The 17,532-nt window shown below is 40.3% G+C and overlaps 1 protein-coding gene and 1 pseudogene across 1 annotated transcript in view; one reads left to right on the forward strand and one right to left on the reverse strand.

Annotated features, from left to right (window-relative positions):
• The window catches only part of CNTNAP5 (contactin associated protein family member 5), a gene marked incomplete in the record, with an annotated part of 569,649 nt that overhangs the window by 380,536 nt on the left and 171,581 nt on the right, over positions 1-17,532 (reverse strand).
• LOC130289981 (U2 spliceosomal RNA) lies at positions 12,476-12,585 on the forward strand (annotated as a pseudogene).

The raw sequence follows: 17,532 nt of genomic DNA on the forward strand, positions 1-17,532 counted from the left end.
TAACAAAAAAATGATATTAATATTATTATTATTTTTATTAATATTATTGTTATTATTATTATTAGATGTAGCTAATTGATAAGTTAATCAGATTGATATTCATTTCCACCTCATATACTATTGGCTCCAGTCATTTCCCTTCTTTACTGATGTAACATGTAAAATGATTTTAATGACACCACATCCCGGCCCGTCCTTGAGATCCGGCAGCATTTTTCTTTATGAAGGAGACCATAAATCGCCTCCGCAGGGGCTTTGGCAGCTCACAAATGGAAATGTTGTTAAAATGTCCTAAATACAACAGGATCTCTTCCCAAGGAGTCATTAGAGAAATTGATGAGGTCTGTTTTTCCTTATCATGATCTCCGAGGACTCATTATGTTGGAAAAGCTGAGGTAGAAGTATACGGTGATATAGAGGTGCACAGTGAATACGCGGGCACTGACCTTTAAATTCAAGAGAAGGTGCCACAACTTTTCCTGGTTGACTTGCATTCTTCCATTGGCTATTATTGCCATTTAGGATTTATGTTGTTTTATTAAAAAAAAAAAAAAAAAAAAAAAAAAAAAAATATATATATATATATATATATATATATATATATATATATATATATAAATAGGATAATACAGAAAAATCTTACCGAGAAATTTAGGAAAAGGTCCTGTTCTATCTTGTTATCTTTGCTTTTCATCCATTCATTAGTCATATAAATAACCAATATGGCCACCATTACAGCTTCCATATGGCAGTATCATCCCGAGGTTCCTTGTCCTAATTGAGTAATTGATTTTGGGTTCTTCTCTCATCCACTGTTAATGACATTGTAATCTTTATTGTTCTCATTGTAAGCACATATAATAGGTTCTTTGTAAGTGAACCCATAGGAAATGGTCCCTATATTCATAGTTATTGACTCCAAAATCACTTCTACATGGCATTGTCTTTTGCTGGACGTTTGGGGCCCATTATGGTGTCAAAGTCTTGGCCCCTAAGACTCTTCTTCCTCTTTATAGGTCGGTCTGTTCCCACCACAATGGTTGTTACATGTCACCCTTACTAAATAGCCAATGGGAATGATGAAAGTATCAATGGGTGAGGGTCTGGGCCCCATTCACAATACTGTACAATGTAGATATATCGACGACACAACATATAATTACCTCTGGATTCTCCTTCTGTTTGACACAAAAATAATTGAGGAGGATTTCGTTGTGCGCCTCGCACTTTCTGTTCCCTTATTACAGGGGATCTGTCACCATGAATTTATATTTGAAGCTTTTCCATTGTAGCCATTTGTTTTCTACACGGATGGAAAGATGCCACTGTCATTGCAGATTAAAGAGAAATACAGCAATTCCACCACATCTGCTCCTCTTCTAATGAATTTCATGAGGATTTTAAGCCTATGTTTAGAGAAACATCTTCAGTTCAATATATTTGCTGCAAATCTGTGATACGTCCTGTGTAAAGTATCTTTATCTGTGCCCAAAGTAGAGGGTTCACAAACTTTTATGGGAGCAAATAACAGTTTTTTCCTCATCATCAACACAGACAGGATTACACTGACAGGTAACACCTATATATAGATAACACAGGATCCACCATTCACTATAGACTGACACATCATGTTCTGTAGAGATCACTTCTCAGCAGTCTCATCATCATCATCATCACAGACAGGATTATACTGACAGGTAACACCTATATATATAGATAATACAGGATCCACCATTCACTATAGACTGACCCCTCCTGTTCTGTAGAGATCACTTCTCAGCAGTCTCTTCCTCATCATCACAGACAGGATTACACTGACAGGTAACACCTATATATAGATAATACAGGATCCACCATTCACTATAGGCTGACACCTCCTGTTCTGTAGAGATCACTTCTCAGCAGTCTCTTCCTCATCATCACAGACAGGATTACACTGACAGGTAACACCTATATATAGATAATACAGGATCCACCATTCACTATAGGCTGACACCTCCTGTTCTGTAGAGATCACTTCTCAGCAGTCTCCTCATCATCATTATTATCACAGAATCAATATTGTTTTTATTATTATTATTATTATTATTATTATTATTGTGTTGCTAATTCCATTAAAGTACTTAGGACAATTGGATCTTACAGAACACACTACACTAAGGAACTTCTTATGACTTGTTCACAATGAATACACAACCAGGATCCTCAACCTGTGTTTCCTCAGACATCAGGACCTCATCTCAAAAGACACAAAACTATCTGTATATTATATAAGAATTCTATAGAACAATCTCTTAATCTTACTAAGTCTGGTTCCCAGCTGGAGACGTGTCCCACTATCTTTACCTCCATCCTGGGCGCAGACTTGTTAATATGAGAAGTTGTGAGATCTTTCCATTTGGACTCTTTTTTCGGATTAGAGTCTGGGGGTTGCTGAGTCTCCACGGAGCCGATCATGTCCATCTACTTGTTGAGTGCGCTCCTCATATCTCCACTCATCCCCCGGTTACCTTCACGCTTAGTAACTATGTATTTTTTTTTTATATTAGATTTTCCCCTATTTACTCTCTGAGTTCCCTTCTCTAAGGAGGAGCATTCTCCTGCGCTGGAAGCTTTCACATACAAATTTCAATTATATCAAAGCTAATAGCTGTCTAATATAGACATTGCCATAATTTATTTAAGCTCAGGGACTCGGCAGATTTGTTTTAAATAGAGCAGAGCTCCACTCCTCGGCTTCAGGTAATTATTATCAATTAGCATTAATTTGATGGGGGAGATCAATTATGAAATATTCCGGGTCTGGGGAGAATACTAATACTCGGTGAGTCCCTCATATCAGGATTGTACTTATTCTCCTGGGGATGAGGGACCGAACATGTATGAGATATGATCCCTCAACTTACAATGGCCTTAACATACAATAGTTTCAACATACAATGGTCTTTTCTGGACCATTGTAACTTGAAACCAGATTCAACATATAATGCTACAGACAGTCCAGATCTGTGAAACGTGTCAATGGCCGGAAGAACCAGGCAATTTACTGGTAAAACCCCTGTATTACTGAAGTGTATACACTGACTGGTGTCTGGTAGCGCCTCCCTACAGTACAGGGAGGTATTACATGTTCTGTACTCTTTACCTGTATTACTGAAGTGTATGCACTGACTGGTGTCTGGTAGTGCCCCCTACAGTACAGGGAGGTATTACATGTTCTGTACTCTTTACCTGTATTACTGAAGTGTATACACTGACTGGTGTCTGGTAGCGCCTCCCTACAGTACAGGGAGGTATTACATGTTCTGTACTCTTTACCTGTATTACTGAAGTGTATGCACTGACTGGTGTCTGGTAGTGCCCCCTACAGTACAGGGAGGTATTACATGTTCTGTACTCTTTACCTGTATTATTGAAGTTTATGCACTGACTGGTGTCTGGTAGTGCCCCCTACAGTACAGGGAGGTATTACATGTTCTGTACTCTTTACCTTTATTACTGAAGTGTATGCACCGACTGGTATCTGGTAGTGCCCCCTACAGTACAGGGAGGTATTAAATGATCTGTACTCTTTACCTGTATTACTGAAGTGTATGCACTGACTGGTGTCTGGTAGCGCTCCCTACAGTACAGGGAGGTATTACATGTTCTGTACTCTTTACTTGTATTACTGTAGTGTATGCACTGACTGGTGTCTGGTAGTGCCCCCTACAGTACAGGGAAGTTTTACATGTTCTGTACTCTTTACCTGTATTACTGTAGTGTATGCACTGACTGGTGTCTGGTAGCGCCCCCTGCAGTACCGGGAGGTATTACATGTTCTGTACTCCTTACCTGTATTATTGAAGTGTATGCACTGACTGGTGTCTGGTAGCGCCCCCTACAGTACAGGGAGGTATCACATGATCTGTACTCTTTACCTGTATTACTGAAGTGTATGTACTGACTGGTGTCTGGTAGTGCCCCCTACAGTACAGGGAGGTATTACATGTTCTGTACTCTTTACCTGTATTACTGAAGTGTATGCACTGACTGGTGTCTGGTAGCGCTCCCTACAGTACAGGGAGGTATTACATGTTCTGTACTCTTTACCTGTATTACTGAAGTGTATGCACTGACTGATGTCTGGTAGTGCTCCCTACAGTACAGGGTGGTATTACATGTTCTGTACTCTTTACCTGTACCAGGGTTAGCTGCTCCTTTGAACATCAGGTGAGGGCGACTCCATGTTACTTTTTTAGGACATTGCCTGTACTGTACAGGACCCTGAAGAAGCTCCTGTCCTCTACATAGACTAGTGTTTCCCAAGCAGGTGACCCCAGCCATTGGCTGTCCGGGCATGCTGAGAGTTGTAGTTTTGCAACAGCTGGAGGCTCCCTACTTGGAAAACACTGACATAGATAGTGATTACAGTTCCCAGCAGATCTTTCTTACTTTTATATATAAGGATTTGCTTTATCTATATTAATTATCTACTTATTTTTCTTTAATCCTCACATTTTCCTATTTTTGGATGACATTTCGGTGGCTTCAGAGCCAATTACCAGGTTTCCATAGAGTTCTGTCTCAACACACAATGGGTTCAACATACAATGGTCGTCCTGGAACCAATTAATATTGTAACTTGAGAGAGCACTGTATTGGCCTCTCGACCGGAGCAACACAGGGGGATGAGAATGTTATACTTAAAAGGGTTCTCCGCTGCTAGACATCTTATCTCCTATCGAAAGGATAAGGGATAAGATGGCTGATTGCAGGGGTCCCGCCGCTGGGGCTCCCCAGGATTTCCAGCAGGACCCGGAATTCAAAAAAAATGTCATCTTCCTGCTGCAGTGGTCGTGACATTACGGCTACACCCCCTCGTGATGCCACGCCACACCCCCTCCATGCATGTCTATGGAAGGGGGCGTGTCTGCTGATACTCCCCCTCCCATAGACATGAATGGAGGGGGCATTGCCGTGATATCACGATCACGGGCTCCGGCTCTGAGCGTTCTGAACAAAATGTTCACGCTGGAGCACCAGAGTACCCCTTTAAGTCTTTTAAAATCAGTTTGATGGGCAAAATAGATACAAATATAGAAATGGAAAATAATAAAGACTTAAATGAATTATTTATTATTTATCTATTTTTATAGTTATTTTAAAACGTTTACCATTCTCATTATTTACTGTTCTCATTATATTATTCAGGCTAATTGTAATTATTCTAATAGTGTTTACACTAATTCGAAAAAAAAAAATAAATAGAAACTAATTAAAAAGTTTCTGACTTAAGAATTACAATTATGGCCCAGATTTACTAAACTGAAAGTCAGCACTTATTTTCATTTTTTTTTTCTTTTTTATCATGTATTTCCCGATTTTGCATGTAGACTGACAAAGAAGCTTAATTTAAAGGGGTACTCCGGTGGAAACAAGTGGAAAACAAATGTTTTCAAATCAACTGATGCCAGAAAGTTAAACAGATTTGTAAATCACTTCTATTAAAAAATATGAAGCCTTCCAGTACTTATCAGCTGCTGTATAATACAGAGACATTTGCAAAGTTTTTTCCAGTCTGACCACAGTGCTCTCTGCTGACACCTCTGTCAGTGTCAGGAACTGTCCAGATTAGAAGCAAATCCCCATTGAATACCTCTCCAGCTCTGGACAATTCCTGACACAGACAGAGGTGTCAGCAGAGAGCACTGTTGTCAGACTGGAAAAAAATTCACAAATTTCTCTGTAGTATATCTGTAGTTTAGGCAGCTGATTAGTACTGGAAGGGTTGATATTTTTAAATAGAAGTAATTTACAAATCTGTTTAATTTTCTGGAACCAGTTGATTTGAAATTTTTTTTCCCCCGCCGGAGTTCCCCTTTAAAAGCGTACTCCGCTGCTCAGCGTTTGCAACAAACTGTTCCGAACGCTGCAGCCGGCGCCAGGAGTTTGTGAGGTCATAGCCCCGCCCCCTCACAACATCACGTCCCGTCCCCTCAATGCAAGTCTATGGGAGGGGGCGTGACAGCCGTCACGCCCCCCCCCATAGACTTGCATTGAGGGGGCAGGGCGTGACATAAATAGGGGAGGGGCTATGACCTCACGAGTTCCCGGCGCCGACTCCAGCGTTTGGAACAATTTGTTCCAAACGCAGAGCAGTCGAGTACGCCTTTAAGGGTGCGTTCACACTACAGAACATCCAAGCGGAGAAATTCTGCTCGAAAATGTAAATGCAGCAGCCTCCCATTATCTCCTATAGGATTGAGTACAATTTCCACTGTGAAAATTTCAGACTTCACAGAAAAAACTAATATTTTCATTTGTTCGGCTGCGTTTCCCCCAGTGGTGACTGTGAATGTCCACGTTGTCCTATAGCTGATATATTTTGTCGATGCCCACTGCAGACAAAGTATCTGCCCAGAATATACCTGTAGTGTGAAATTACCCTAATGGGACCTGTCCTATGTTCTTTTATATGACCCAAAATATTTACTAACAATTTTTGCAACAGTTTGTTGGTGCAACGGAAAAGAGAGAGGTTAACCTGGTGGAAAACTAATTTTTATTTATTTATTTTTTTATTAACTGATGACAGTGACTTCCATTAAAAAATCTTAATTCCTCCAGTACTTCTCAGCTGCTGTATGCTCCACAGGAAGTTGTGTAGTTCTTCCCATTTTGACAACAGTGCTCTCTGTTGACACTGTCAAGAGCAGGATAGATGCTTTGGGAATTTGCTTGTACTCTGGACAGTTCCTGACACAGAGTAGAGGTGGCAGCAGAGAGCACTGTGGTCAGACTGGAAAGAACCACACAACTTCCTGTGGAGCATACAGCAACTGATAAGTACTGGAAGGATTAAGATTTTTTTAATAAAATACATTTACAAATCTGTTTAACTTTCTCAAGCTGTTTTCTACTGGAGTACCCCTTTGAGGACGGAGGGTGTACAGGTATGCTCGTGTCCTTGTACTTAAAGGGGTATTCCAGGAAAAAACTTTTTTTTTTTTATATATCAACTGGCTCCAGAAAGTTAAAAAGATTTGTAAATTACACTGAAGTAAAGAAGGACTCGGCACCACCTCTATTGGCACTTAGGATATAGCAATATACTTGGTTCTCCTATGTCTTCCCTTGCAACTGCTGCAGGGGCTTCAGTGGTGCTCTATGTTTAAGGCAAGTCCATTCAATATGTGTATAACAGAGAGATAGAAAAACGGGAGAGGATACCCCCGCATCCTACGTTCACTCTCCCCTGCTTGTTTTCTATGGTTGAAGATATGGAATAAAGAACCACTTGCATAAGAATACCTGGGTCGGTGTGGTGAGTTGCTCTGTTTTTCTATCTCTCTGTTATACACGACTTGTAAATGACTTCTATTAAAAAATCTTACTCCTTTCAGTACTTATGACCTTCTGAAGTTAAGGTTGTTCTTTTCTGTCTAAATCCTCTCTGATGACACGTGTCTCGGGAAACGCCCAGTTTAGAAGAGGTTTGCTATGTGGATTTGCTTCTAAACTGGGCGTTTCCCGAGACACGTGTCATCAGAGAGGACTTAGACAGAAAAGAACAACCTTAACTTCAGAAGCTCATAAGTACTGAAAGGATTAAGAATTTTTTAATGGAAGTAATTTACAAATCTGCAAAGCGAAGATGAGATATTCTGCACTGCTACTACTGGCTAAGCTGGATTGCAAGACGGACGTTCGACTAGGACAAACCTGTAAAGATGTGGTGGTGCTCTGATGAAGGGGCAAAGTTCAAATCTTCAATACAGTGGAGAATTAGAAAAACATCGGCACTCACCGGTCTTCTCTTAAAAAGCTTCTTTATTGTTACATACTCACAACATGAAATGCAGTCAGGGAGAGGGATCTGTGCAGGGGGGGTAAGTAGTAGGCAACAGACTCTGTTTCGCTTGTTACACGAGCTTCATCCGGCCATTTCATGGCTGGATGAAGCTCGTGTAACAAGCGAAACAGATTCTGTTGATCTGTGCAGGGGGGGTAAGTAGTAGGCAACAGACTCTGTTTCGCTTGTTACACGAGCTTCATCCGGCCATTTCATGGCCGGATGAAGCTCGTGTAACAAGCGAAACAGATTCTGTTGCCTACTACTTACCCCCCCCCCCCCTGCACAGATCCCTCTCCCTGACTGCATTTCATGTTGTGAGTATGTAACAATAAAGAAGCTTTTTAAGAGAAGACGGGTGAGTGCCGATGTTTTTCTAATTCTCCACTGTATTGAATAATTTACAAATCTGTTTAACTTTCTGGAGCCAGTTGATATATAAAAAAAAAGTTTTTTCCTGGAATACCCCTTTAAGGAATCATAGATACAGCAACGTTTTGGCTCCATGTGAGTCTTTATCTAGTATGATAAATTTATGATGCTCGATAAAGGCTCGCATGGAGCCGAAAGTTGCTATATGTAACCAATGAATCCTATGGCTCTTTTGCACTTGAACCGGAGCCTCCATATTGGTGCTGTGGCCATCACTTTCTTTTGTATTGATCCCCAGATTGGCCTCCAGGTGACCGCGAGCACAATGGAAGGGTCCAGTCCAGGGTCCAGTCCAGGGTCCAGTCCAGGGTCCAGTCCTCTCCTTTGTACAGTAGTGGACAAGTTGTGTAGTTAAAACTAAATGATACAAGAGTTGAGTGACTTCTACAACATAACTTTTTCTGATTTTAATAGAAAAAAACTGTATATGTTGATTGGCGCTTATGAATATTTAATGAATATTTAAATCTAGGCAAACCCGCCCCTTCGGGGGGATCGAGCTCTGGACTGCAGGTAGGTATAGCAGTCCGAGACCCCGCATCGGTCTCGGCCGCACTATAATCCGGTGTATGAGGTTATAGAACTGGTGACCGTTTTCCTTTAAAGGAATAAATTGTAGCAAAGTTTTGTAACTATTTTAATGAAGGTTTTGTCCCAGGACACCTGACCTGCTAAAAGCGTCTTCATCCCCCACCTGACACAAGACGACAAGATTCTCATTCCATTAAGACAAAAAAAATACAGAGTCCCCTCGATCCAGCAATGATGACAAAACGTCCGGCGATTCTACCCATAAAGAATTCTACAGCTTCGAATCTGACTTCTTGGACTTAGAATAATTCTGGAGAATGAGATGTTTCCTATAATCACTGCGGCCTGAACACATCTCATTGTTATTTGTATCTATTTCATATATGAGGAGGGATATATTGGGGATCTAAGCCTTCGCTGCTCCTGTGATCTACTGGATATTTCTGCTATTATCCATGGGCACTTCTCTATTTCATTTATTTATTTATTTTGTTATAATTAGTTTTTGGGGGCTGGGTAACTTATAAAGTAATTTTCTCAGAGCCTGACACCGTCCTATACAGCAGGAGTTACATAAGGTCACCTTACACATTCCCCCGGGTGTATTCAGGAATATTGGGAAGACTAGATGGGTTTAATAGTTCTTATCTGCTGACACATTCTATGTTTCTATGATTCTATGTTTCTATGATTATTTGTTTCTTTAATTCTATATTTCTATAATTCTATGTTTCTATGATTCTATGTTTCTATGATCTCATATTTAAATGATTCTGTTTCTATGATTCTATATTTCTATGATTCTATGTTTCTATAATTCTGTTTCTATGATCTCATATTTCTATGATTCTGTTTCTATGATTCTATGTTTTTATGATCTCATATTTAAATGATTCTGTTTCTATGATTCTATATTTCTATGATTCTATGTTTCTATGATTCTATGTTTCTATGATCTCATATTTCTGTGATTCTATGTTTCTATAATTCTATGTTTTTATGATTCTATGATTCTATGTTTTTATCATCTCATATTTCTATGATTCTATGTTTCTATGATCTCATATGTATATGATTCTATGTTTCTATGATCTCATATTAATATGATTCTATGTTTCTATGATTCTATGGTTATATAATCTCATATTTAAATGATTCTATGTTTCTATGATTCCATGTTTCTTTGATCTCATATTTCTATGATTCTATGTTTCTATGATCTCGTATTTCTATGATTCTATGTTTCTATAATTCTATGTTTTTATGATTCTATGTTTCTATGATTCTATGTTTCTATAATTTTATGTTTCTATGATCTCATATTTCTATGATTCTGTTTCTATAATTCTATGTTTTCATAATCCTATGTTTCTATGATCTCATATTTATGTTTCTATAATTCTACATTTCTATGATCTCATATTTATATGATTCTATGTTTCTATGGTGTCTCTGTTGTTCATCTATTACATGACTCCACATTCATACAACAGTTGTACAGTAGCTCCAGGTTTGTTCTACAAACAGAATTTATTGTCTATCCGCAGGATGGGAATACATGTATGATCACTGGGTGTCTGACTGCCGGGACCCCGACTGGTCTTCAGAATAGGGATCCTGTAATATTGTGGTGGTCCCACGCATGCACTTTACTTCTTTCATTGTCTATGGGACTGTACTAAGGTGTCTCTGGTGGTCCCATAGGCAGTGAAGGAAGCAGAATTGGGCACACATGACTGCCACCTAATTTGGATAAGAGTCTCAGGACCCCCATTCCCAAGATGCTTGGGGGTCCCAGCAGTCAGAGGCCAGTGACTATACACGGTGGAAATGTGTTACTGGTGGGAAAACGAATGTGCAGTGATACATTTTGGTATAAATGTATTTATTTTATCTATTTATTCTTTAAGCATATTTTGTACAATGTTTACTGTTCTGTGTTTATAACACATTTGTATATAATAAAAAAGAAGAATATATTGAACAAAATGAAAAATAGAAAAAAAGTCACCTAATTCTTATTTCTATAAATAAATGCATTAAAAATACTATATATATATATATATATATATATATATATATATATATATATATATATATATATACATATATATATATATTTATATATTTTTTTTTTTACCATATTACTATTAACTAAATTTATTTAGATAAGTAAAACAAATGCAAACCATTGAAACATTCTAAGAAATCTAATAATTCAAATAAAAATGTTTAAAATAAAAATAAAGCCCGGCTACTGCATCACGCAGTTTCCATTTTATCAATTTTTTTCCTGCCGTCAGCAGTGTAAATTTATACAACATTTTGTCTATCAGACTTTCCTCGCTTGTCGTCAGTAATAATATGCGCAGGATTTGTATTCTCCATCGGTAATAAGTGAGGCCTTAGTGAGTGGCAGCTTTCATTGCTGAACAAGGATGTGAACTTTCCAGTTGTCAGTATTCATAAAGCCGAACATCGTCTGGATGTGGATTATGATGATGATTATTAATACAGATCCCATCATGACTTCTGCTTTATATCTCAATCTACCGCAATATATTTTAATATTACGTTATATGACTTGACTGCTGATGAAACTCAATTGTATCTTTTCCATTATTATGTAGCAATATTTAAAGGAAGAGCGGCGGATGGGGAAGATTACATTATATGAGATGGGGCTGAGGATCGGAGCGAGTCTTCCTGCATTAGACCTTATTGCGGCATAATATGTAAAAACTCCACAGAATCCATAAATAATTTGCTTGGAGGCATATAGCAGATACAGAAATAAGAACATGTAAAATAAATATATATCTAACTCTGAGCAAAGTGGAGCAGCACAACCGACAGCGTCTGGGTAATGTGGGTGCAAGTGGGTCCAGTCACAGCCCTGGTCACTGGCAGCAATAATTAGATGCCAAAACAGAAGAATGTCCCACAGCACTCCGGTTTGAAGATGTAAAAGTAAGGTGCTTATTCCTCACTAGTGTTGAGCGGCATAGGCCATATTCGAATTCGCGAATATTCGCGAATATATGGACGAATATTCGTCATATATTCGCGAATATTCGCATATTCGTAATATTCTCGTTTTATTTTTGCATATGCGAAAATGCGCATATGCGAACATTTTCATATGTGAAAATTAGCATATACGAAAATTAGTACAAACAGAAATTCGCATATGCGAAAATTCGCACACCAGTATCACACAGTAGTATTAGAGCCTTCTTTGCACCACACAAGCTGGAAGCAGAGAGGGATGATCACTGTGATGTGTACTGTGAAAAAAAAAAATAAAATAAAAAAAAAAAACAATATTCGTAATTACGAATATATAGCGCTATATTCGCGAATATGTGATATTCGCGAATAAAATTCGTATTGCGAATATTCGCGAGCAACACTATTCCTCCCATGTGGCAAGAAACGTTTCAAAGTTTCAACTGTCAACTGCTTGAAAAAGACCGTATTGACAGTTGGAACGTTTCTTGCCACATGTGAGGAATAAACATTACTTTTCCCCCTTCAAACCGTAGTGCTGTGGGACATTCTTCTGTTTTGGCATATATATTTCTATATATATATATATATATATATATATATATATATATATATATATACATACATATATATATATATATATATATATATATATATATATATATATATATCGCTTCTCGGCCTTTTGGCTAAGATCAAGTGTAGTATCTGTTCTTATCAGTTTTCATGCTGGTGAGGATGGGTGCTGCATGGAGGATGCAGGTGTACCAGGGCTTTCCGGGGCTGGTTCTGAGGAATCAGCTCGACGGCTGCCCCGATGTGACCTGTTCCCTCCGGGTCTCGCCATGAGGCTGAGAGGGTCTAGAGCCGAGGTACTTCTGTGCCTCGGGGAGTGGTGACCCCGAGGTGCCGAAACTCACTGGGAGGATAGACTCACTGAGTTGAAGCACGGGCACCATAATCTCTTCACCTTGTGGCACTCACCTCTTGATTCCCGGCCTTCTGGCTAGGATCAGATAAATTTTTATAGATCCGGCCGGATGTCCGGGCAGTATATCTGCACACATTCACTTATTTATTTCCTTTTTGTCTCACTGTGTCACTTTTTGCGTGTTGTGTGTTCACAGGATTTGTCAGGATCCGGTAGCCCTTCTGGGTGTCCCTCCTGGCGGTCTAGGGGAGGTGTGTGTGGCCATTAGGTTCCGCACCTCCCTGCAAACACCCCGGGTACTCCTGCTTTGGCAGGGTACCTACCGTAATCGGCTCTGCGGGCAGATACCTTGGCTAACGCCAAGGGGGATGCCGGGAGCATTTGTGGTCCCCTAGTAACTTCGGCGAAAAGGGACATCGAACCTGGAACCTCGCAGGTACCTTTTGGTCCCCGGAGGCGAAGGGTAAGGTTTGTTGGGGGGCTTCTCTCCTATCGGAGACGGGCTTGCGATAGACCGCATCCTTTGTGCACGTTTTTTTAGTGTAACACGTTTGCACTTTTTCTTACACTTTGGGTGAATCGAAAGCACGTTCCTCCACACACAATAAACTAAAATTTGGATATGTAAGAAACACTTTAATGTAGGTAAATTTCCATGACCACTATACAAAAACCAGTATACTATAAAGGATCTGTATACAGTATAAGTGATTATATACAGGACCATATGGTGGTAGATATCAGCTGTACACAGGATCTGTATACCATAGAAGCGATTACAGTTACATTTTGGGACTCACAATTACGTCTTTTCTGATCAGCCACGTCCTCTTTCTTTTTCTTCTCCGTCCGGATAAGACCGCCATGTGGATCTCTTAACTTCTGCAGGAAAAACATGTCAGACTCTGCATTTTTCCAGGTCCTTCCCCTCCTCTACACAATTTTTCCATCTATAGGCCCACAAACTGTAATAATGCCCTGCTTGGTGTCCTGCACAGTAAAAGGGCAGGTAGGTAGCCAGGTAAATAGGTAACTAGGTAGGTAAATCAGGAAGCCAGATATGTAGGTAGGTGACAAGCCAGGTAGGTAGGGGGCTAGCTAGGTAGTTAGGCAGCCATGTATGAAGGCCAGGTATGTACATAGTAAGGTAGCTGGGTATGTAGGTAAGTAGTTAGGCATCCAGGTATAAAGTTAGGTAGCCCTCCTTCCCCGTAGGTATAGGCAGCAGAGTTAACCCCCCCTTCCCTGCAGGTATAGGAAACAGAGTTAACTCCTTCTTTCCTGTAGGTATAAACAGCAGAGTTAACCCCTCCCCTTCCCTGTAGGTATAGGCAGTAGAGTTACCCCCCTTCACCAAAGGTATAGGCAGCAGAGTTAACCCCCCCTCTTCCCCATAGGTATAGGCAGAGAGAGTTACCCCCCCATTCCCCATAGGTATAGGCAGATAAAGTTAACCCCCCTCTTCCCCATGGGTATAGGCAGAGATAGTTACCCCCCCCCTCTTCCCCATAGGTATAGGCAGAGTTACAACCCTACCCTCTTCCCCATAGGTATAGACAGACATACCACCCCCCACCTCTTCCTCATAGGTATAGGCAGAGTTTAAAAAAAAAAAAAAAAAAAAAAGATGCTCACCTGATATCCCACACAGCGATCTCCTCATCAGCAGGGGCTCGCGTCTTATTCCCTCCACAGTACAGGCACCGATGAGTGACATCGTCAGCGCCTGTACTGCGTGGGGGCGGAGGTCACGTCTCCTCTGTGTAGGCTACAGATGCGGCTCAGACAGAGGGGACGCCTTCTCCTATATGTACGTGTATCGCACATACCGGAGAAGGCAGCGCTGTATGCTGGGGATCTGGGACGAGTGTCCCGGATCCTCAGTAGCGGCGGCAGGCCCTTAACCCAGCCGGGCCCTTGGACGACGTCCGATTGGACCAGCCGGTCAGTCCGCCCCTAGCTGATGACTATGTATTTATACATTGTATGGAAGTTTCATACCATACAAAACTCAATGACCTTAAAAATATTTATTTTTATTTAGTAGATGTGTACTATTCCGGTTACTATTATACATTTTTATTAATATATATATATATATATATATATATATATATAAATTATATATATATATATATTTTTTTGGCATTAGTTAAAAGTACATACAGCAGTGTTTCCCAACCAGGGTGCCTCTAGAAGTTGCAAAACTACAACTCCCAGCATGGAGGGAATGCTGGGAGTTTTAGTTTTGCAACATCTGGAGATACCCTGATTGGGAAACACTGATATACAGTGTAGCACTCATTCACTGTACTACAGTCTTGTTTTGTGCTCCAGAGCTGCATTCCGAATTCTTCTAATTTTCGCACTAGTTTCCACTCTTCCTTAGACTGTGAAATAGGCTAAAAATAAGATACTTCTCACAATACAGTGCACTATAGAGTTCAATGTGTTAAATGGGCACTCTCATTTAAACTAATTTTTGCTGTTGCACTCCTTATGGTAAATAAAAAATCTTTGTTTTCTATGTTTTATTTGTGTTTAAAAAAGCTGCCACTAGATGTCTCCCTACTTGTCCAGAGCACATCCCCCCCATCTCATGCACAGACTTTGGACTCCTGCTGACCTGGCAGAAGTCAAGAATCAGGAAATGCTGTCTGGAGTGCTGAGGGGGGTGTGTGTGCAGCCTTAGCCAATCATAGCTCATCTCACACTGAACTGATCTGGGCTGTGTGTAGCAGAGTGAGGGAGGAAGTTCTCCCCTGTATGGATCAGATGATGTCACATCTGCTGGGGAACGCCCCTTCCCAGTCTGTGAATCTGACTGAGACTGAGCAGAAAATACAGAGCAATATCAAGATAGAAAACTATAAAAGGGATCGAGGGGTGGTGCCGTGATGTCACGCCACGCCGCCTCAATGAAAGTCTATGGGAGGGGGTGTGGCAGTCGCCACACCCCCTCCCATAGACTTTTAATGAGGGGCGTGGCATGACGTCATGAGGGCAAGGCCATGAGGTCACAAAGTCAGCTTTGAGGTCAGGAATGCCAAGTGCTGCACAGAGATTGTCGGGGGCCCCCAAGATCAGACATCTTGTCCCCTATCCTTTGGCGGAGTACTCCTTTATGCAATTAAACTGCATCAGCCAATTAGGTATCTGCTGCTCATACACTGAGGGAGGAGCCTCTCAGAAGGGGAGGGGCCTGGATCTTTACATTCCTTTGGTTCTTCACTTGTCAGCTTGAATAAATGAATACAATTTATAAAATATGCAAATTCTTCTGATGTATCCGTTCACATTACAGTCTGCTACTTCACCCTCCTCGTGTATCCTCCGCAAACGGCCCTTATTGACAGCAATAATGATACAATTAACCCCGTAAGGCCATCTGCACACATTGTAGGCCGCCACACTAGATGCACACACACGACTTCACTAATGTATGTGCGGCGCATATGTAGTTGTCCGGGTTAATATATGCATATTAACACTTGCCGTAGGCTATTCTTAATTGTATCCATTGAGCATGATGAATACCAGGGGGCCTAAAGATGCTTTCCATACAGAATCCAAAATGTTGCCTCCAGGCAGGATGCCCAGTGCACAGGAAGCAGAAGGAGAAGCTGTAAGCAAGAGAGGAGGAGGGAGACCTGGTTATGTGTAATCCTCATCATCCATATCTGTAATCCTCATCATCCATATCTGTAATCCTCATCACCCATATCTACTACCCTCATCATCCATATCTGTACTCCTCATCACCCATATCTACTACCCTCATTATCCATATCTGTAATCCTCATCATCCATATCTGTAATCCTCATCATCCACATCTGTAATCCTCATCATCCACATCTGTAATCCTCATCATTCATATCTGTAATCCTCATCATCCATTTCTGTAATCCTCATCATCCATTTCTGTTAACCTCATCATCCATATCTGTAATCCTCATCATCCATATCTGTAATCCTCATCACCCATATCTACTACACTCATTATCCATATCTGTAATCCTCATCATCCATATCTGTAATCCTCATTATCCATATCTGTAATCCTCATCATCCATATCTACTACCCTCATCATTCATATCTGTAATCCTCATCATCCATATCTGTAATCCTCATCATCCATATCTGTAATCCTCATCATCCATATATGTAATCCTCATCACCCATATCTACTACCCTCATTATCCATATCTGTAATCCTCATCATCCATATCTGTAATCCTCATTATCCATATCTGTAATCCTCATCATCCATATCTGTAATCCTCATCATCCATATCTACTACCCTCATCATTCATATCTGTAATCCTCATCACCCATATCTACTACCCTCATTATCCATATCTGTAATCATCATCATCCATATCTGTAATCCTCATTATCCATATCTGTAATCCTCATCATCCATATCTGTAATCCTCATTATCCATATCTGTAATCCTCATCATCCATATCTGTAATCCTCATCATCCATATCTGTAATCCTCATCATCCATATCTATTACCCTCATCATCCATATCTGTAATCCTCATCATCCATATCTGTAATCCTCATCATCCATATCTGTAATCCTCATCATCCATATCTGTAATCCTCATCATCCATATCTGTAATCCTCATCATCCATATCTATTACCCTCATCATCCATATCTGTAATCCTCATCATCCATATCTGTAATTCATCCATATCTGTAATCCTCATCATCCGTATCTGTAATCCTCATCATCCATATTTGTAATCCTCATCATCCATATCTATTACCCTCATCATCCAT

Source organism: Hyla sarda, chromosome 8 (assembly GCF_029499605.1).
Source record: "Hyla sarda isolate aHylSar1 chromosome 8, aHylSar1.hap1, whole genome shotgun sequence".
NCBI lineage: Eukaryota > Metazoa > Chordata > Amphibia > Anura > Hylidae > Hyla > Hyla sarda.